The sequence below is a fragment of the Gopherus evgoodei genome, chromosome 20, assembly GCF_007399415.2.
Source record: "Gopherus evgoodei ecotype Sinaloan lineage chromosome 20, rGopEvg1_v1.p, whole genome shotgun sequence".
NCBI lineage: Eukaryota > Metazoa > Chordata > Testudines > Testudinidae > Gopherus > Gopherus evgoodei.
In genome coordinates this window covers 12292744-12313619 of record NC_044341.1, presented here as the reverse complement: position 1 = coordinate 12313619, position 20876 = coordinate 12292744, and the positions used below count along the sequence as shown (strand labels likewise).

Sequence of the window (20876 nt, the reverse complement as noted above, 5' to 3'; positions counted from 1 at the left end):
CTACCATAAAATTGGCAAACTAGTGCAAAATAAATTAAGATTTAAAAGGAACATAATTTACTTGAAATCTAGTCAATTAAAAATTAATTAAAAGCAATTGCTGAGACCATACATACTCCTGATCCTGAGTGCTTCTGGGAATTTCTGTAATTGTACAATGAGACATTTTCTAATTTTTAAAAACAACAAGTAGTTGCTCTACCCAAACTATAAGGAAAGTGATCAAACAAGTGAAACTGACTAAACATAGTCCCATCAAATACACAAACTGAGAGGGGAAAAAACCCACAAATGTTTCTTTTCTTCTATTCCAATGCTGCTTGAAACAACTGTTTAGATAATTTTCAGGCAGATGTGTGCTTTTTAAATGGATTATGTCCTTTTGAAAGTGTTTTAGTTTTAAATGCTAGAATTCACTTTAAAAACTCCTCTTACTTGCACAGCGTCCCTTTAACATGAACAGAAGCAAATCAAGAAATATTTCAAGACCAATCCATGACTAAAAGCAGGATGCAACACAGGGAGATTGGTTTAACTCTTTGATCACTAAAGCATTCAAAAATTAATCCCATGTGTAAACTGCCTTTTTTTCCCCTTTTTTTAAAGCAGAGGCAATTTTCTTTGTGGGCATGGTTCATGCAAAACAGCATCAGCAACAATAGTACCTGCTCCACCATCACAACGTTCAATTCAGCTCATCAACCAGGCCTGCACTGTTTTTGAAATCTCTTCCTCTCAGAGCTCAGAGAATTGACGGATTGTGTTTTGAGATTTTTCAAACCTTTCACGCCATATCTTCATTCCCAGCACCCTCCTCCTGAATCTCCTAACCCACCTCGCTCCCACACAATAGACTCACGGCGGTTAGAAATAGGAAACACCTACTGATTCAGCGCATCCATCCTTCTGCACACGTAGAAAAGCCTCTCCTTCATAAAGGACGGGGCTGACATTAAATGGACACACACACAGCACATGATCTTGACCATCATCTCCTCCTCCTCCTCCCTTAACATCTCGCATCCCACCATTTCTGCGCGCAGACAATTCCGGTCTCCTCTGGAGCCCCCACTCTTCCCTCCCACAGTTCTCCATGAAGAGCTCTGGGGGCAAGGCAGGGACACAAACAGACCGACCCTGCAACGGAAGGGACCCCCCCCCCGCTCACCTGTTCCCCAGTGCCCCCGCGCCATGCCCGAGACCCCTGGCCAGACCCTGGACCCCCTGTGCCCATGCGGACACCCCAAGCCCCCCTGCACTGGCCCTTCCAGGCTGCCCCCTCCCGCCCATTTCCCTTGTACCCACTGCCCCCCCCAGCCCACTAGCCCCCTCAGGCCGCTGCCCCCCAAGCCCACTAGCCCCGCCCCGTACCCACCCGGCCGGCCGGTCTCTCCTCACACACCGGGGCGGAATCCCGCCGGCTCCCGGCCCGCCGCTGTCTCCTCACTCACCAGCGCCAGCGGCCCCCGGCCCCACGCCCCCTCCCCCCAATAACATAGTAGTAAGTTTCCATTGGCCGGGCAGGGAAGGCGGGGCCGCCGCCGGCTCCGCCATTGGCGGCTGGGAACCCGCGGCTCCCGGAGGGGGAGGGGGAGGGGGAGGGGCGGCGGCGCGGCGCGCACGCGAGGAAAGCGGGGCGCCCTGAGGGGAGCCCCGGGAGCGCGCAGTCAGGCAGCGGGGCGCGCTCCCCCCGCGGGACAGAGGGAGGTGAAAACGGGCGGCAGCTGCGCCCCACTCCCAGCTGTGGGGGAGAGGGGGCGAGGCTGCTGCGCCCCACTCACAAGGGAGGGGCGAGGCTGCTGCGCCCCACTCACAAGGGAGGGGCGAGGCTGCTGTGCCCCACTCCGAGCTGTGGGGGAGCGGGGGCGAGGCTGCTGTGCCCCACTCCAAGAGCTGTGGGGGAGAGGGGAGTTCCTCCGCCCCACTCCCAGCTGTGGGGGAGAGGGAGTGAGGCTGCTGTGCCCCACTCACAAGGGAGGGGCGAGGCTGCTGCGCCCCACTCCGAGCTGTGGGGGAGAGGGGGCGAGGCTGCTGTGCCCCACTCCAAGAGCTGTGGGGGAGAGGGGGGTTCCTGCGCCCCACTCCCAGCTGTGGGGGAGAGGGAGCGAGGCTGCTGCGCCCCACTCACAAGGGAGGGGCGAGGCTGCTGCGCCCCACTCCGAGCTGTGGGGGAGCGGGGTGAGGCTGCTGTGCCCCACTCCAAGAGCTGTGGGGGAGAGGGGGGTTCCTGCGCCCCACTCCCAGCTGTGGGGGAGATGGGGCAAGGCTGCTGTGCCCCACTCACAAGGGAGGGGCGAGGCTGCTGTGCCCCACTCCCAGCTGTGGGGGAGAGGGGGCAAGGCTGCTGTGCCCCACTCACAAGGGAGGGGCGAGGCTGCTGTGCCCCACTCCCAGCTGTGGGGGAAAGGGGGGTTCCTGTGCCCCACTCCCAGCTGTGGGGGAGAGGGAGTGAGGCTGCTGTGCCCCACTCACAAGGGAGGGGCGAGGCTGCTGCGCCCCACTCCGAGCTGTGGGGGAGAGGGGGCGAGGCTGCTGTGCCCCACTCCAAGAGCTGTGGGGGAGAGGGGGGTTCCTGCGCCCCACTCCCAGCTGTGGGGGAGAGGGAGCGAGGCTGCTGTGCCCCACTCACAAGGGAGGGGCGAGGCTGCTGCGCCCCACTCCGAGCTGTGGGGGAGCGGGGTGAGGCTGCTGTGCCCCACTCCAAGAGCTGTGGGGGAGAGGGGGGTTCCTGCGCCCCACTCCCAGCTGTGGGGGAGATGGGGCAAGGCTGCTGTGCCCCACTCACAAGGGAGGGGCGAGGCTGCTGTGCCCCACTCCCAGCTGTGGGGGAGAGGGGGCAAGGCTGCTGTGCCCCACTCACAAGGGAGGGGCGAGGCTGCTGTGCCCCACTCCCAGCTGTGGGGGAGAGGGGGGTTCCTGTGCCCCACTCCCAGCTGTGGGGGAGAGGGAGTGAGGCTGCTGTGCCCCACTCACAAGGGAGGGGGGAGGCTGCTGCGCCCCACTCCGAGCTGTGGGGGAGCGGGGTGAGGCTGCTGTGCCCCACTCCAAGAGCTGTGGGGGAGAGGGGGGTTCCTGCGCCCCACTCCCAGCTGTGGGGGAGAGGGAGCGAGGCTGCTGCGCCCCACTCACAAGGGAGGGGCGAGGCTGCTGTGCCCCACTCCAAGAGCTGTGGGGGAGAGGGGGCGAGGCTGCTGTGCCCCACTCCAAGAGCTGTGGGGGAGAGGGGGGTTCCTGCGCCCCACTCCCAGCTGTGGGGGAGAGGGAGCGAGGCTGCTGCGCCCCACTCACAAGGGAGGGGCGAGGCTGCTGCGCCCCACTCCGAGCTGTGGGGGAGCGGGGTGAGGCTGCTGTGCCCCACTCCAAGAGCTGTGGGGGAGAGGGGGGTTCCTGCGCCCCACTCCCAGCTGTGGGGGAGATGGGGCAAGGCTGCTGTGCCCCACTCACAAGGGAGGGGCGAGGCTGCTGTGCCCCACTCCCAGCTGTGGGGGAGAGGGGGCAAGGCTGCTGTGCCCCACTCACAAGGGAGGGGCGAGGCTGCTGTGCCCCACTCCCAGCTGTGGGGGAGAGGGGGGTTCCTGTGCCCCACTCCCAGCTGTGGGGGAGAGGGAGCGAGGCTGCTGTGCCCCACTCACAAGGGAGGGGGGAGGTTGCTGTAAGAGGATTTTCCTTCCCTACTGAAAAATGGGGAGAAGGCAGCAAAGTAAAAATCTTTGGCCCCCTCCAGCCCCTACTCCCCCTAGGCAGCTCCTGCTTCTGCCCAGGCCCTTTCCTCGGCCTGATAATGAACTAAAAACACACCCCTGCACTCAGCCCAGGGCGCTTGGGACCATTGAGAAGCTGGCAAAGCAGTTTGGGCCGGGTACCTATAGGCATTAAAGGGAAGGATTGCAGGATACAGAGCCTGATCCCTGAGATCGGGCTCAGCTCAGTCCTTGTGACAGAAGAGGGGCCATTTCCAATTGTGCCCCCCTCCCCCCCGCCCTCCCTCCCCACGCATTCAGAGCCTGACCCTGTACACTTGAATTCAACAGAAATCTGTCACTGCCATTAGTATACTTTGGCTCCATTCACTTCTGAGCCTTCCTAACATTGTGCCTGCACCTTGTTAATGAAATCCTGACTTCACATCAATCTTTGTTCTGTAGACTGGGGGGAGTGGGGGAGAAGACCCACAACCATGCAGTTACCCAGGTACTCTACCCAAGCACCCAGAGGAAGCAATCCTTGAAGGATAGTCCTTGGATAGAACAAGGAATTCTTTGGATTTGCCTCCACAGAAACTGGAACGGACAACACTTAGGCATTATATACACGTTACAGATTAGTGGCTCTTCTCATCCCTGCCTTACATAGCTAGGCCAGCAAAAGCCTGTAGCAGAGACAGTTATACAAGCAAAACTGCACTTTTACTTGTATCGCTTAATTTTGGGGAGGGGTGGGGTTCGTATACCATTGTAAAGCACAGCTTTGGCAGTACAGTTTACTAGTAAAGGAGTAGCATTAAAGTGCTTCTAGGGTAGGCTCATCTACCGTGGAAAGTTGTACTGCTTTAACTATACTAGTAGAGTATAACAGCTAGTGGTACAACCCTTGTAGTGTGGATGCGGTTGTGCTAGTATAAAAATGTTTCATCTCTGGATACAGTTAGATTGGTAAAGACTAAAGCTTACAAATGGATATGGGGGTGGGGGGAAGATCACATCCTTAACCAACATAATTATACACCAGTCAAACATTTATGTTTAGACCAGGTTTAAATTTAAAAAACAAAAACAAACAAAAACCCTCAATACTAGTAGTTATTTCAGTGCAATTTGGTAACTACAACTGATTTCAGTTTGTTTGTAGACAAGCCTCTACTAGGTGACAGAACCAGTTGGCAAATCCATGTCTAGGAATAGTCAGAAACAGGCTTTTCCGCTCTTGCGCTCTGTGGCATGGCGCTGCATGACATGCAAGTTACTGACAGACTGTTTCATGTCACTGAAAAAGTCACAGATGAAGTCCCCACAGGGTAAAGCCCTTTATGAAAAATGTTCTCCTGTCTATGCATATTAATGGCTGGGTCTCACAAAAGGAGAACTTCCTGAAATGAGATATTAGACTGTATTATATACATTATATAGACTACCAGTGCAATAGGAATGGATGCCTTTTGAGTACTTCAACCAGATACATTATTTAATCCCAGCTTCTTTAAATCTCTGCTCTAACCCACAACAAACACTGTCCTTCAAGAGGAGGTTGAAATGACATGATTACTCCCACTGCTACAGATAAGAGGATTGAGCGGTGAAGTGTTTATAAGGTAGGGGAGGAGTAAGCAGAAGAACAGCTTTAGAACGTTACAAATAAATTGGAAACAATACAGAAAAGAAATACACAAAGTTACAAATTTTTCTGATGAATGTCTTAAATCAGAACAACCTTTTTCTACAACGTCCTAGATTTTAGATACAACTTTCTCTATAAAAATAGAAAAATGTAGTGTAGTTCAGAAGCATGGAGCTATTCTCCCATAACAATCTACTTACAAAAGCAAAACTTTTTTAAAGATATAAAACAAAGGCCATTAAGAAAGAAATGGAACAGTTACTGTGTCCCCAATCATCCAAACTTTGCTTTTAATATATCTTTACTAACTCAATTAAAACCCGTGGGGGGGGAGGGAGGGAGTACTTGTGAAACAAGCAAACTTACATGAGGTATTTGGGTTCTTGTCTTCAAAAATTGATAATTGTGGTGGTCTCTTCTGAAAATAATTTCTGTACTAGGATGAGAAAGTTCCCATGCCATGGTCTGGAGACTCTTAGGGTACACAGTGTTTTCTATTCTACTAACTGTGGAACCATTAAATCTTCTCTCTTTGAATTTGTCAGCAGAAAATAGATATAGTATACAATTTTACATCATCATGTCAGCTCCAGCAAGTCCTCATCGAGATGGATTTCCTCGCATGTAAACGTACCAACAAAGAGAAAGCAACTGCTTTGTCTCACATATTTACATAATCCACAACAGACCTCGTGGCAACAAAAGTCTTTTGGAGCAAAATGGGAAGAGATTTAAACTTCGGATCAGTTTTTTGTTTGCATTAAGATCAACTCCATCCCACTCTATTAATATTCAGTACTGAGGTGCTTCCTGGTTTGGGGTCAATAAGCATTGAACCTCCAGCACTCCACACTGAAGTTTATTTCAACAGCATCCTAGCAAGGGCCAATTTCAAACTTTTGGTTTTCAACTAGTGCCTGATACTTTCCAAACAATCTATTTCCTCATAAAGAATTCACCTCCCACTGAAAGATGCCCACTCTGATGGGATTACACACTATGGGAAGGCCCTCTCTAAAAAGCTTGCAACCAGCTTCCAATACAGGTTCATGCTGTTAAGAGACATACAAATATTTCCTAGCTTTTCCTTATCAGTGTTGCCATCTTCTGCAATTTTAATAATAAATCTCATGATATTTTGTCATTTTCTTAAAGCCCCAGCTCCAAAACTCTCATGATGATGGGCAAATCTCAGTTTCATTAAATCAGTTTCTAGCCTTCATGCTTACGCTGAAGTACTTGGAAATGTGAGCACTAAAAGCTCAAAAACAGATCTCAAATAAGAACCCCAGTTTGGTTTAAAAATTAGATTTTTAAACCAATCATAAGTTTTGGGGTCCCGACTCACGATTTTTGAATATTCAGCTGCAAGTAGTGTTGCTAACCCCAAATCCAAAATAGACTTTGAAAGCTTACGAAAGTATCGCACAACATGGGCAACAAAATGGCAGATGAAATTCATTGTTGATAAATGCAAAGTATTGCACACAAGAAAACATAATTCTACCTATACATACAAAATGATGGTGTTTGAATTGGCTGTTACCACTCAAGAACAATCTTGTAGTCATGGATAGTTCTCCAAAAACATCTACTCAATCAGCTGCGGAAGTCAAAAAAGATATCAATATTAGAAATCTCTAGGAAAGGGATAGAAAATACAGATTTTCTGTCACGATATAAACCCATGGTACCCCCACATCTTGAATGCTGTGCACAGTTCTGGTCACCCAATCTGAAAAAGATATTAGAATTGGAAACGTCCAGAAAAGGGCAATAAGATTATTAGGATTATGGAACAGCTTCCATATAAAGACAGACTAAAAAGACAGACTATTCAGCCTAGAAAAGAGACAGCTAAGGGGGAAGACATGATAGAGGGTTATAAAATCATGAACGGTGTGGAGAAAGTGAATAAGGAAGTGTTATTTACTCCTTCAAGTAACACTAGAACCAAGGGTCACCCAATGAAATTAATAGGCAGCAGCTTGAAGACAAATATAAGGAAGTATTTCTTCACACAACACAGTCAACCTGTTGAACTCGTTGCCTAGGTATGTGAAGGCCAAAAGTATTATTGGGTTCAAAAAAGAATTAATAAGTTCATGGAGGATAGGACCATCAATGACTATATTAATCAAAATGGTCAGGAACACAACCCTATGCACCCAGTGTCCCTAAACCGCTGGCTACCCAAAGCTGGAACTGGAGGACAGGGGATGGATCACTCAATAATTGCCCTGTTCTTTCATTCCCTCTGAAGCATCTCGCATCAGCCACTAGACAGAAGACAAGATACTGGGCTAGATGGAATATTGGTATAACCAATTACAACCATTCTTAATAGAGAAAAATGAATGTTAAACCTGTTTGTTTGTTTTTTTAAAATACACCAACATAACGCTGTCCTCAGGAGCCAAAAAATCTTACCGTGTTATAGGTGAAACCGCATTATATCTAGCTTGCTTTGATCCACTGGAGTGCACAGCCCCGCTTCCCGCCACCCGGAGCGCTGCTTTACTGCATTATATACGAATTCGTGTTATATCGGGGTAGAGGCGTACTAACAGTAGTTACACATATTTCAAACTTGGGGGACGGGGGGGAAGAGAAGGGCAGTGCATCCAAAACATTAAAACTGATATGTAACGCTACAGTGTGTTAGGAGGCAGTTTATATCAAAGACTCTCTACATAATGTATTGATCTGTGCTGTATGTTAACCCAGATTGGGGGACACTGTTTAAACTGGTTCTTTCATAACAGTACTAGCATTAGATAGAATTTTGATTTAAAAAAAAAGTTTCCTGTTACATCATATACTATACAGTTTAATGAGACAGGCATATTACTGTACATAACATTTAAAACCCTACACGAGCATTTAACACAGCAATACCCAGTATTAGTTCCCATCCAAGTTAAAAAAACATTAGGCAAATTGACTAAATATTGAGCTTGGTATAAGCTCAAATCTGCCTCATTTTTTAACTTTCACTTTAGGTTTTGGCTCATTTCCTAACTTTTTCCTTCCTACGCATCCCCAAACTGACCTCTGAAATCCCATAGGAAGTCATGGAAATTTCTTAAATTCTTAGCTATAAACAGTTTGATCCATGCCAAGACAGCACTGCAAATATTCAAAGAACTTTCCTATTCATTGTGATTTTTTTATGCAAGTTAGAAATCACATTATATCGCCCAATTAGAAATTCAGTCGTATTAATGAATCATGAATTGTCAGTAGCTGAATGCTGTTATTTTAACAAGGGTTATAAGCATAGAAATCATATTCCTTTTTAGCATGTATACGTGCGGCTAAGGCAGCAGACTATTTTACTGAAAACCACAAGGTAGTTCCAGGCCAGCAGCAAACTCAGGACTCTTGCAGCCACGACTGGTGAAGATCAACAGAGTCTTGCAGAGAAGGGGGCAGGAGGAAGAGGTAAGAGAGAGTCAGAGGGAGGGCAAGTAAGCGCACTGTGCTGTTTTCAAAAACACGCCATCCTAGCAGTTAAATATATATAGTGGATTTAGAAGCCTCTTGGAATGTACATTATGATGGAAGAGAACTCTTGCCCTAGACAAATAAAAGAGCTCATATATAAAAATCTTAGCAAATAAATCCCTATGTTCTGCTAAGACACCACAGAATATACAATATAGTAGGATTCCCACATTCAAGCATGCAGTTACAGACCAAGGGTCCTCTTACTTCAATGCCCGTTAGCTTTGTGTTAAACATTTAACAAACGTCAACGATGCACTCTGCTCTGAATAAAACTCACCTTGCCCTGAAGAGTTGATCTAAACAAGGAGTTTACCATCTAAAAAGGAATTGTGTGTGCGCGCGCACGCAACACTTAGGGATTTTTAATGTGAAAAACAAGAGAATCTGGGGAGGCGGGGAAGAGATCAAAATTGACATACACTACAAGAAAGAACAAAATTAAGTGACCTGAAGCTGAATGGTAACTAAAGTTTAAAAGAAAGAAAACAGCCACACAATAAGTAATTTTCTGTGAACTGGCTAGAAGTAATTGAAAATGTCAACTTGTCTTTTCTACACTGGCACACGAATTAGGTCAAACCAGCAGCAGCAACATTAAGTAGTGCAAGCAAACAATCCGTGGGAAGTCAGTGGTTTTGTCTCGTCAACCTCTAGTTTGACGGCCCTGGCTCTACAGTTCACATTCACTGGTGAAATCACAAATGTTGATTCAATTGGTATCAGAAGGCTATGAAGAGGTCTACAGGAAATCTCATTTCAACTTGGCATTGCATAGTAGGACAAATCCACTTTGGTCTAATTCTGATAGACTTCTGTCAATAAATAAATAGAGCACATGACCTCTCTCCCTTCTCAGCAAGGAATTTAAGATCCGGATTCCCAGTATATTTTCCCTTCCATTGAGAAGTGTACAAATTAACAATCATTTTGCGGGAGAAAATTACTATCAACAAAGTCTTTAATAATCTGCCACAGAGGTAAAGTTACAAATATGTGGAAAATATTTCCATAGCATTTGAAAGCTGATGCAGATAGTGCTTTGCTGTAACAGAAGGGCAACCTTTGGGGATGATGGCTTTTAAAAGCCTGTCACGTTCTGAGCTAAGAAATGAAGTGAAAGAGATTTATTAGATCATCAGTCCAGCTCATTACTAGTCTCTAGGATAAGTCATCTCTACAGTGTATTCACTCCTCGGTGTTTTATTACAAAGCCACAACAGCAACCGTATAGTTAATGTTAAAAAATAACTCGTCATTATAATCCCAGTTCTGGCACAATGCATCAATTTTTGCCAAAGCCATATCAGTTGTCTGAAAGTTTTTGTTTGTTTGTTTGTTTTTTTTTGGGGGGGGGGAGGGTCTTTTACCATGGAAGATTCTCCTTCCTACCCACTCTCCCCCATTTTGTATCATTTCGACTATCTAAGTGTGATCAAATTTTAACAAATCCCGATAATGCATTTTTGTAATCTCTCAAAAGGCAGTTTGGCCCAGGAACTCCAGATCTGGCTTATTCTAGTGTCCTCACAGTCATTTGAGTATTTTCTGAAAAGTCAAAGGGTTAATTTCAGGTTTGCACCTATGAGAGCTGCAGTAATACAGACGAGAGAATGCCAGTGTTGTCAACTCTTACCATTTTAAGATCACAAATCTCACAATAGTTGGTGGGTTGTTTATTTTTTAAAGCTCCAGCTCCTGGCGTCACGTTACTACTTTTCCTTTTAAAAATTAAGTTTCTAGCCTTCATGGCTGTGAAAAAACGTTTGAAAACCATGAACTGGCAATTCAAACAGCAAAATGCATATTAAGATCATGATTATTTGGGACCTGACTCATGATTTTTGAATGCTTGGGGTTGGCAATACCAAGTCTCCCCGATAGCAGGACTCGGGTCACAGAGTGAAGAGATGTCAGTTATTTGGCTCATGGTGTACATCTGGCTCACTTGATGGATTTTTTTTGGGGGGGTGGTTGGGTCACACGCAAGAAATGGGTCAAATTTTAAGCTCTGAAGCACCCTGAGATCACGGATCTTGTCTAAAATTCGGTAGTAAGCTCTTCCATGCAGGGACTGTGTCGTCTTGTGTTTTTATACGGCACCCAGCATGGTAGGGCGCCTTTGCACCAATACAAAATATTTAATATTAAAGAATAATCATGCCTTCCCTGGAAAAAACAATCAGCTGTTCCTTTTCATTTCCTGCAATTGGCAACTGGTCAGGTTCTCCATCAGCACAGGGTTAGAACAGATAAGAGAAGAGGTGTTTGTTGTTTTTTTAAAAGATTACAGGTGCAACTTTAAATAAATGCAATAAATAAAAATTGCTAATCTCTTTTTAGATTCACAGCTATCTTAATTCCATTTAAGTAGTAATTTATCTGAGAATTCAAATTAGTTTTAAATGCTGTGCAGGGGGAGGGAAGTTGACATTGGTAGGAAGGTTACCACCACTTCCCTTGGGAAATTTTTCCACAGCCTAGTGGATCTTGCTGTATTAAGTGTATCCTGATATTCAGCCTACATTTTCTTTTATTCATATACATCTGAGTAATTACATTTGATCAATTAAATCCCTATTTATGAACTTAGCTTTTGAGTAAGTTAAGTCAGTATCCTATGCTTCTCATTTTGCATGAAATCACTCTTCATTTCATCAGTTTGCTCAGCATATGATAGGAGACGGGCTACGTAAGCAATCAAGGAGAAAATAACAAAGGGCTATAGCAACAAAAACTAGAAAAGAACAAACACTCAGTAATATTAACAAACCTCCAAAAATTAAGTTTTGAAAAGCTCGCTTTGCACTAAAGCACATCCCCTGGCCTGATATATCATTTCATGAGCTAACCCATTAAAACACTGACCTTTCATGGATTACAGGGCCAAACTATCAAAGAGTTCAATTGTCTATGAACAGATTATCTCCCCTCTGAAGAATAAAAGAAATTTTCCCCTCTTACAATACAGCTTGAAAGCATTAAAATTCACAAATGGCCACCACTAAAACAAAGCATACAATTTATCATGGCATCTGTAGTGCTGCTTATGCTTAATGCTGCAAATACCACTGTAGGGCCAACAGTCACAGAGCACCAAATGTTGACAAAATAACACCACATGGTAACCAGCATAAGTCTGTAAATTTTAGAAATAGTCTCACTTCTCAAAGAAATTATACCAGTAAAGTAGCTAGCACAATGGGCCCTTATCTTGGTCAGGTAACAGCTTTACTGCATCTGATTTCTAAGAAACCTAGCTTAGATTTTTTTTAAATTACCAAGTTTATCAGTGTTTTCTCTGTTTTCAAAATCACGCCTTTTGCACTTAAGTGTTCAATTTTCATGTCTCTTTTTAATAGATTGCAGAGAAATTCTGCTAAGAACCTTGATGTTATTGCAACAACAGGAGGTTCTAACCATAAACACCAGCCTCCTAAACCAAAAACACAAGCAGACAGTTTTGCTGAAATTACAAATGTATCTCAAACTAGAGGTCCAAGCTCAACTGTGCAAGATTTGTTGAAATAAACCTGAAAATAACTTTTAGGGCCAGCTAGGGGGAACCAGTAATAAAACAGAGACAGAAGAACCGTATTACAAGCAATCACTGTGGCTGCTGTATTAATTTATCCCTCAGTAAAAATGAGCTTATTCTGGAGAGAAATTAAATAATTACTTACTTGGTAGAACTGCTACCCTTATAAAATGTCTCAAGAATTGTTACACAGACTTCTAAGGCAGTGTTTCCCTACCAAAAATAAAATAAAGAAATCTCTAACTGGTATGGTTCACAACAAAAAACAACTTTCAAGATATGGTGAATGTAATCACTGAAGTAGTGTCTGCCTAAGTTTGCAGAGAGACTGAAACAATAGTGCTAAGAGGTGAGTGCCCAGTTGTTTAAATGGATTCTCACTCAGATGCCAGCCATGTCGTCTTAAATCAAGCGGTTCTCAACCAAGGGCACATGTACCCCTGGGGGTATGCAGGTGTACCCCCTGGAACATCAACTCCTCTGGATATTGGCCTAGGTTAGAAAAGGCTACATAAAAAAAGCACTAGCAAAGTCAGTACAAACTAAAATTTCATACAATGACTTCTTTATACAGCTCTATATACTATACATTGAAATGCAAGTACAATATTTATATTCCAATTGATTTTATAATTATATGGTAAAAATAAGAAATTTTTCAGTAATAGCGTGCTGAGACACTTTAGTATTTTTATGTCTGATTTTGTAAGCAAGTCACTTTTTAGTGACTTGAAGGTATGCAAGACAAATCAGACTCCTGAAAGGGGTACAGTGGACTGGAAAGATTGTGAACCACTGTGACAACACTTAATTTTTTTCCCCACAGTTTACCAAAGCCTTTAAGAGGCAGAAGATGATGTAAGATATGTAGACTTTAAAAGAAAAACAAAAAACCCTTGGCTGGGTCAGAGATGAAAAAAAACAGAAAAAACACATTTTACAAGTTTGAGAAAAACACTGTACTAGTTTGTCATTGTGGAATTTAAAAACAAACAAACTAAATAACCTGAGATAATGACTACTGAAGGATAACCCGGTGGTATGTGTTCATATATATGATGCTAGCACCTTCTGTTCTTGTATTCTTCAGAGTTTTTTATGTGAATGGCTGTATCTTCACTCTGTGCACTGCCTGGATGGAGCCACAAGTTCTATCTGTAGTTAAGGTATAATAAAGCAGTGGTCAGAAATTTTCTGACCAAAAAAAAAAAATAAAAAATGGTGATTCATTGAAATTTTGCATGGGAATGTTGCTTTCGATGAAATTCCAAAGGAAACCCAGCAGGTTTCTAATGGAACCCAGTCTGCACGACAGATTTTAACTCTCTCAAACAGAAACTTTAGAATTCTCATTCCACAGGGAATTTCAAAGTTTAAAAAAAAAAATCATTCTGAAATGGAAAAAAAAATTAGTTTTGGAATCTCCTGCCCTCCCTCCCTCAAAAAGGAAGTTCCTGTTTCTGGCCAGCTCTAGTTTAAGCCAAGTTCTGCTCTCAGTCACCCTAGTATAACTACAGAACACTGATTTCAATGGAGTTCATCTAAACTTACAGCAGACCACAGAATCCCACTATCACAGGATAATTATAAGCATGTAGCAGCTGCTGGGAAGTGAGAAACATTAGTGAGGTGGGAAAAGCTTGGAGTAGACAGAGAAAAGTCTGGCAACACTGCATTTTCTGGAGTGGGGACTTGCAATGTTCACAGCATACAAACATAGATGTTAGACAAAAATATAAAATACTCTTGCTGGAAGGTTGCAATATAAACTCCAGAACTTCAACACACACGTGGGGGGGGGGGGGTGGAGACTGGCAGCCTAAGGCAGAGAGGCACAACTTTCCCCACCCGCTTCAAAATGGCTCTTTCCAGGCAAACTCTGATCACATGCTTTGCTACACATGCTTTGCTAGCCTGCAAGCAGGAATAGGAGTAGGACCTTCTTCCCCATGCACAATCTAAAGTGATGGCTTGCAATTCCAACACAGTCCTCAATACACTCCAAAATTACGCTCATATAGGGAGGACATTTTTTGGAAGAGGTTCTTGAGATACCTTGACAAGCCAGCAAGTAGTGACACCTCCACCCCCGCTCAACTGAATGCTTAGTTTTCTGGGCCCTGTGTGCCATTAACTGGGTAAGCCTGGGAAGCAAAATTCAGTCCTCAAGTGTTGCCACTTCCTCATCTTCCTCCTCAGGAGTCTCAACTTACGCCCCTCCCCCATTTCTACATGACCTTAGAAACCCAAAGTTCCATCCAACCAATCCCCAATCTCCCATTCAGCACTGAGCTGTTGGCGCCGTCTCCGATAAGCCCATGTTGCCAGCCTTCATCCCCTGCTTATTACATCTTCAAACCACTACCCTCATGCTTCCTCCCATGCTGTCCCTCACACTTGGGAGGCTCTCCCTGTACACAGCTGCAAAGCTAACTTCTTGTCCTCCTTCATAGCCCTCCTCAAAACTCTCCTTTGCTGTGATGCCTTAAAAAAAGGGGGTCAGCCATTAGGGTGCTAGTGTGCAGGGATCACTAGGCATCATGGGGGCCAATTCTGTCTCATTGTTTCATGGTACTCGCTCATCTGTTTTTGTCCATCTGTTGTCTCTTATACTTTGTAAGATCCCTGCGGCAGGAACCACCTATTTGTACAGCACCTAGCGTAATGAGGGTCTACTCCATAACTAGGGCGTCCATGGCAATACAAAACAACAATGAAGCACTCTCTCTCTCTCTCCCTCTGAGACCTTACAAACGGTTTCACCAGAAGCATGGAGTTACAGAACACTCCCTACATCGCCCTCCCTTCCTCCTTAGCAGGTATAAAGTGGAGATTAGTTTACAGCTTTTCCTATTCTTTTTACATCTAATGCTAAGATATAAAGCAGGAAGGTTTATAGATGGAAAGATAACATGAGCTGTCTGATTTCCCTACTGGGTGAGGTCAATACTGTCCCTGTTCCAGTGAAACTATGCCACGCACATTTTTCTCTTTCCCATCATTAACAAGATACTGTTTAGCCTTCTAAGCTTCTTGCTTGTCCAAGACTAAGACCCACAGCATTCAGTGAAATAATGTCTATTACCAGCAAAGCCTGCTAAGTTGCTTGTTTCCATGCAGCACCCCTTTGAGAAATCTGTGGCAAACATTAACGTTGGCAAATTACTACACGCTGTGCCATATGGGACATGTAAATATCACCAGGTAGCTCGCCATGCTAGCAAGCGGAAGTGACGAATACTCGGTCCTATAAAGGAGGATGGACCAGTGGTCTTGTTCAGATTCTAAATTATTTTAAAGAGAAATTCCCTTCAGTGCCGAAAGCCAACACAAGATTTACCCTTCATTTACATCCACAAGCATGCAGCAGTGTAAGCAAGACCAGAATCAGCCCCACCGTTTGCTAGACACGTCTTTTAAAATATCATGTTCTCTCATGTCTTTCTGTGTTGTACCTAATATGCTTCCTGGGCCAGGGCCAGTTTGGCACACTGTATATATTAGTGCTGCTATGATACAATATAGCTATAAAATAATCCACAAGCTACCCAAAATGGGTAGCAAAAGTACAGCTGAAAGCCAAAAAACAACCCCCCAAACTCCTCCCACACACAACACAAAATTAACCCACTAATTAAACAGATGAGACCTTCCCTCCCTCTGGCCCTGGAGGCAGCTACACCCAAGGTCTGCTGAGGATGTCAATAGGAGAAAGTCACAAATATGGAGGTCGATCACATGAGGAAGTCCAGCCATCATTCCTGGAGAACAAGTCCCAGAAGCAAAAGCATCCCAGCAGAGTTTAAGTGCTCTGATCAAAACAAGTTCAGAGCTACTGAGCAGTTGGCTATAGCCCTGACTTTCAGAGGTGCTCAGCTCCCACCAAGTCCAACAATCCAAACAGAAATATCCTTGATGTAGCATTTTGCTTTCACTGCTTCCTCAAGGAATCCAGTGTTTAGTGCTTATATTTTTATTTACTAGGAGATGACCATTTAGGGGGAGGAAGGAATCTCTCAGTGGTTTGAGCATTGGCCTGCTAAACCCAGGGTTGTGAGTTCAATCTTAAGAGGTCCATTTAGGGATCTGGGGCAAAAATCTGTCTGGGGATTGGTCCTGCTTTGAGCAGGGGGCTGGACTCACTAGATAATCTCCTGAGGTCCCTTCCAACCTGGATACTCTGTGATTCATTATACCTTACCTAAAGTCACAAACCCTCTTGACCATGAGTGTCATTTTGAAAGAGAGCCCATAACATCACTCGCCTGGTTATTAAACCCAATCTGCTTTCATGTTCCCTTTGCATTCCTCTCAAATGCTTCTTCAGTGACTGGCATTTCTGCATCAGCAAGTACCCAGATACATGCAGCCGTTTGGCTCTGGATTTCTGCTGTCCTACATCCCACTTCCTTGTAGAAGAGAGCAACCATTACTAGTGGTGAATTTTGTTCAACACTTCAGAAGAATTTAAAATAATCAGATAAAACACCACTTAAGCACCAAAATCTACAGTCCTACACCGTCACCTCTGTAAGGCACCGGAGTGCACAGAAAGACAGCTATGCTAAAAAGAGAGAGGCTCATGCAAGGGGCTTTCATAAATTAACACTAGCAGTTCCAGACTGTGCTCTACAGGAATTCTTGAGGAACACAGGGTCAGATTTCACATGTAACTGCTGAAGCCAATGGCATCAGACTGGTTGGAGATTAGAGAGGCCCATAAAAACTGTTTATGGTACAGTACAAAATTAGCGCAAGACGCTGCTCAACTAAGAAGCAGAGACCAGAAGGCACTGTACTGGCACTACTCCCTCCCTAGCTCTCTGCCTGTGGTTTGCATGCTCGTTTGTTACTTTTATAGTGAAGTGCTGCTCACCTGTCTGCAGAACTGAGACTGAGAATCCTGGGGTGGCTTCCTCTCCAATCCTACTGGTCCCTTGCAGGGAGATCTCCTACATAATTGCAGCACTGATTCACCACCACCATTTTTAGCGGGAGTTTCCAGAAGGAGGGACATGGGGAGAAAGTGTTCTCTTTTCCTAGTGCAAAACAATTCTTCCTAACAAGTGCATCATTTCAATGGCAAGAATACAAAGCAATCCTGGCCGGCAAGAACAGCCTACTGATAAAGATGCTTTAATAAAAAGATATCCAGAAATAGCAACAAACTCATTCTCATTATCCAAAACCATGAACACACATTTCACTTCACCTCTTATTTCCTCACCACCACACAGACTCCATATGCAAAGCCTGCAATTGCATAACGAACAATGCACCAAAGGATAAGCCAAGAGAGCCAACCCAGTTTCCTTTCAACTGAAAGAGATCAGTGTTTTTAAAAGAGGCATATGGGCCATTTATTTCCGCTCACTAGCAGTCTAACGAAGCATGTACTCACCCAGAAATGAGTCAACCGGACGAAGCCCACAGGTGAGGTGCCATAATCCATTGGAGGACACGACATGAAAATGAAGGGAGGAAGAGAAAAGACATCAGTTAATAAGGAGTTCCAGCTTTTAAAAAGACAACCACACCCACAAAAATCTGTTAAACCACATAGCCAAGTGCTCATACCTACATGTTTTTACATACACTCTCCAAGAGTGTTCACTTGACTTTTCCAGGAGTGGAACAGATGGCTGAACCAGGGGTTCATATTGGCCTATTTCTTGTTAGTGTGCAAAGATGTAGAAAAAAATAGCTGTGTTAATTAAGGCAGATAATCCTGCATATGGGGATGCGGAGTCCTGTGTTTTATCACCGCTAATATGATTCACAGAGCATCTCGGATGATGATAATCACACACATGCACAGAGCGCAGATGTCAGGTCACAAATATGAAAACAAAAAAGACTCAAAGCGCCAAGAGCCTGACTGAGCTAGAGAAACGTTGAGACTGAATTTGGAGACTGAAAATTGGGGTGTACTTCACTTCTCTTCATGCTGGGTCTGGGTAAGCCTGAAAAAGATCAGTTATGTAAAGGCAAACTCCATCAGGCATGGGGATGGGGAGACTTGAGTGAGACTCCATCCCAAATCCAAATGAGTTTTGACTGAGCCCCCTAGTGGGCTTTAAAAAAAAACCAAACACAAAACACATTTACTTCTTAATAAATTAACACTTCTTCATAAAACCTCTAAATCCTAATCCTCTCCACACAGAAACATTAGCCAAATACACAGGGATTAAAAAACAACTGTTGCCCTATAAGGCACAATGCACTATCACTACCCGCTACTGCTCCCCTTCCTTCACCCTTTGTCTGTATGCTCTTCAGGGCAGAGACTAGGATGCGTAGTGCTCAGCACACCATTTGGACTATGGATCAGAGGGGGAGCCGTGTTAGTCTGGATCTGTAAAAAGAGACAGAGTCCTATGGCACCTTATAGACTAACAGATGTATTGGAGCATGAGCTTTCGTGGCTGAATACCCAGTTCGTCAGATGCATTTGGACTATATAAATACTCCCCTACCCCGATATAACACTGTCCTCGGGAACCAAAAAATCTTACCACCATATAGGTGAAACCGCATTCTATCGAACTTGCTTTGATCCACAAGAGTGCGCAGCCACGCCCCTCTGGAGCGCTGCTTTGCCGCGTTCTATCCGAATTCATGTTATATCGGGGTAGAGGTGTACTGATATAGCCACAATTGGTCACTTAGGCCACCGGAGTCTATGCACATTTCTCTGGACAATCAAGCAAACAGAGACATCTTTAACTATTGTTTTAACACGCACTGCCACCATTTACCTTCTATTTTGTTCTATAAGGCCATGGCTACACTACAGAGCTATACTAAACTAGCAAAGCACTCAGGGTGTGGATGCGGATTATAACAGCAGAACTGTGCTTTTACTGACACATCTTATTCCAGCCACACACACCACCCCCAAATCAAGACAAGCTGTATCTGCCAGGGTAAGCAGCATCTGTACCTGGGGCTTTTGCCAGCACAGCTATATTAGTCAGGGAATCACACCTCTTCACGATGCGGGCCAAGGGACTTACTGGCTGCCACTTCCAGCAACTCTCATTGGCCCAGAGCAGCAACCTGCGGCCAGTGGGAGCCGCAATCGGCCAGACCTGCGGACGGGGCAGGTAAACACACCAGCCTGGCCCGCCAGGAGCTTTCCCTACAGAAACAGAAACCCTTGTTTGAGAAACCCTGATCAAGATGGTAGCAAGTGATGCCAACTGTGCCTAGGCTTAAGAGGTGATCAAGTGCAATGACCTAATTTCCCACTGCCTACCTTTGATTTATCGGATCTAATCCACCACCACACAACAGGGACATACTGTTAAAAGTCCAAAGCTCACTGCAAAATGTACAGATGGATCTCACAAAATTGGGTGACTGGGCAACAAAATGGCAGATGAAATTCAATGTTGATTGTTTTCTGATGTGCATTAATCAACTATACATACAAAATGATGAGGTCAAATTAGTTGTTACCAATCAAGAAAGATCTTGGAGTCATTGTGGATAGTTCTTTGAAAACATCCGCGCAATGTGCAGCAGCAGTCAAAAAAAGCTAAACAGAACGTTAGAAACCATTAGGAAAGGGATAGATAATAGGACAGAAGATATCATAATGTCACTATATAAATCCATGATACGCCCACACCTTGAGTACGGAGTGCAGTTCTGGTCACATCATCTCAAAAGAGAGATATTAGAATTGGAAAAAGTACAGAGAAGGGCAATAAAAATGATTAGGGTATGGAACAGCTTCCATGTGAGGAGAGATTAAAAGGGTTGGGACGGTTCATCTTAGAAAAGAGACAACAAAGGGGCGATATGCTTGAGGTCTATAAAATCATGAATCGTGTGGAGAAAGTGAATAGGGAAGTGTTATTTACCCTTTCACACAACACTAGAACCAGGAGCCACTCAAAGAAATTAATAGGCAGCAGCTTTAAAAAAAACAAACAAACATAAGGCAGTACTACTTCACACAACACAGTCAACCTGTGGAACTCATTGCCAAGGGATGTTGTGAAGGCCAAAAGTATAACTGGATTCAAAACAGAATTGGATACATTCATGGAGGACAGGTGCATCAATGGCTACTAGCCAAGATCACTAGGGACGCAGTTCCATGCTCTGGGTGTCCGTAAATCTGACTGGCAGAAATTGGGATTGGATGACAGGATGGATCACTCAATAATTGCCCTGTTCTGTTCATTCTCCTTGAAGCCTCTGGTACTGGCCACTGTTAGAGACAGAATACTGGGCTAGATGGACCATTGATCTGAACCAGTTATGGCCATTCTTATCCTGCTTTGGTTTTGTACATCAGAAATTTAGATCTTGTCTAGCATTTTTATTTTTATTTTTAAAGACTATAGCCCACTGGAGAATTAGTGGGAAATCCTTACAAGTACCAAGATTGAAACCTGCACAGTCAAGAGTCATCATCATTTTCAACCAGACTGTTAACACACTGCCTTCTTTTTTCTTTTTTTTTTAAATTAACATCTACTGA

The 20876-nt window shown here is 44.6% G+C and overlaps 1 protein-coding gene across 2 annotated transcripts in view; it reads right to left on the bottom strand.

Annotated features, from left to right (window-relative positions):
- Positions 1–20876, bottom strand: part of EPB41 (erythrocyte membrane protein band 4.1) — a 160593-nt gene that overhangs the window by 125091 nt on the left and 14626 nt on the right. The window contains exon 1 of one of the 2 annotated variants that reach the window (XM_030539004.1): positions 19326–19405. The exons of the other annotated variant lie outside the window; for it this stretch is intronic. The gene's annotated coding sequence lies outside the window, so the exon portion shown is untranslated. Of the gene's footprint in view, positions 1–19325; positions 19406–20876 lie in introns of those variants that run through there. 2 annotated transcript variants of the gene reach the window in all.